Below are 2,133 nucleotides of genomic sequence, written 5' to 3'. Positions count from 1 at the left end.
TGAAGTACCGTATCTTATATAGCGATTTTAATTTAAGTTCTTCAAAACGGTCAGGTAATTTTTTCCCAATCCCAAAAAGAAAGGGGGGTCGGGGGTTCTCCCCCGGGAAAATTTTTACTCCTAGAAGCGGGAAATGAGCTTTCCCGACTTATGAGGTGTCTTTTAATTACTTTTAATTTCTCCAAAAATCAAGGTTTCTCCCTCTTGAAAATGATTCAATAGAACTAATGAACCCCAAAGAAAAAAGGGGTCCGAGTTCCCCCGGGAAAATTTCGATTTCTAGAATTCGGGAAATGACCTTCACTGACTTCTGAAATGTCTTTTAAATGACTTTTTAAGTTCTTCAAAATTCAAAGTTTTCCCCTCTTGAAAATGATCAGGTAAATTTTTCTCATTTTTTATTTTATGTGTGTATACATAGGCCTACATAAATAAATGAGTAGTTGCATGCGTATTCTTTTTTTCTATGAATCGATAAATCCCAAAAAGAAAGGGTGATCCGGGGGTTCTCCCCGGGAAAATTTGAATTCGTAGAAAGCAGGAATGAGCTTTCCCGACATTTGAAGTGTGTTTTAATGACTTTTATGTTCTACAAAATTCTAATTCTCTGTTTGTAACATAAAAAAAAATTTTAAAAAAAATCAGCTCACGGGTCCTGAAAAGGTAGGTCTAGAATTTTTTTTCCGGTCACAAAAAACTCCAGACATTATTTTTTGCAAAAAAAGTGGGGGGGGGGGCGGCCCCCCGGTTCCGCCGGCCATGTCTGGTACCAATCTAAGCTCTTCTTTCCTTAGATGTTAGATGTGCTTGCAAAGAGAGCCACATTTCACACTGAAGGGTGTGAACGACATCAGTACAGTAATGTTATGTCAATTCCAAGAATGTTTAAGGTTATATCGGTTGATGGGGAATTTATTGATTAGGCCTATAATAGCAAATTGCATCAATCTATTTTGCAAAAACAAGGTTTCCAGCTTCAGAGGGGGCACAAGGGCACACATTGGCGCTAACACCAGGCGCGTAACAGGGGTCTCGGGTCAGAGTGGGTATTTATTTTCCCGGTTAGTAATTTACCATACCCACCCCACCCCACTCCCCATATAGAAAACAATACGACATCGGGCTTATCTTATTTATATATAAATTTGTCTTTCTTGAGTTTTGGACTATTATGTGTTTAAATAACTTAAAAGGATAAACCTAAAAAAGCCCTATAAAATGCGCGGAAAATGCTGCTGTGTTTTTAATTCTAATTTCGTCGGAATTGATGAAAAACTCTCTAAAATGTGCAATTTATAAAGGAAATTGACCTACTGTAACAAGAAATGCGCGCAAAGAATTTTAGAATTTTATGCACTTTCAGAGGATGCATTTGTCAAGTGGTGGGGAAAGATTTTCCAAAGATGGATATTTTCCCCCGGTGTTTTTAGTTCTAATTTCGTTGGAATTGATCAAAACTCTCTAAAATGTGCAATTTTTAGACGAAATTAGCCCATGTCAACAAGAAATTTGAGGTTCTTAGGCACTTTCAGGGGATGAAAAGGGCATTTATAAAGGGGTGGTGAAGATTTTCCAAAGATAGATGCTTTCCCCTTGTCCCCCAGTGGTTATGCTATCGGGTAGCATAATGTAGATCAAAGGAGTTATGACAGTTTTTGAAGTGGAGAAGGCTTTTCAGGGTGTTGTGAGTCCGGTCATTATGATATCTTCCTTTTTATTCTTGTCTTTATTTTTCTCTTCTCTTTTTCTTTTCCTTTCCTTTTCTTTCTCTTTCCTCCCTCTCCTTCTTTCTTTTCTCTTATTACCCAGCCCGGTACGACGGCTTGGTCAGCCCTTTAAAAACCGTCAGGGGAGGGGCAGTTTCCCCCTGTCCTTTCCCCTGTCCCCCTCGCGCCTGTTACGACACTGGCTAACATGCCAATCATCCCCCACCCCCAATGAAAAATACTTTTCTACGCCACTGTAAACCCTAGCTGCACTGATGAGGCCTGGAAGGCCGAAACGGTTCCGTCTGCAGATATTGGGATTCCTTCCAGTGGATGCTTAGTTTATTTTGTCATTCTGATCGGATTTTCTCTACTGTTCCGTTTTAATTTTAAATAGTTTTGCATTATGTGGCCGTTTGCTGTTTTA

The sequence above is a fragment of the Anneissia japonica genome, unplaced genomic scaffold (assembly GCF_011630105.1).
Source record: "Anneissia japonica isolate Jap-2015-1 unplaced genomic scaffold, ASM1163010v1 scaffold287602_len1038180_cov171, whole genome shotgun sequence".
Classification (NCBI taxonomy): domain Eukaryota; kingdom Metazoa; phylum Echinodermata; class Crinoidea; order Comatulida; family Comatulidae; genus Anneissia; species Anneissia japonica.
The sequence above is the reverse complement of the archived record's forward strand: the minus strand, read 5'-3'. Positions refer to the sequence as shown.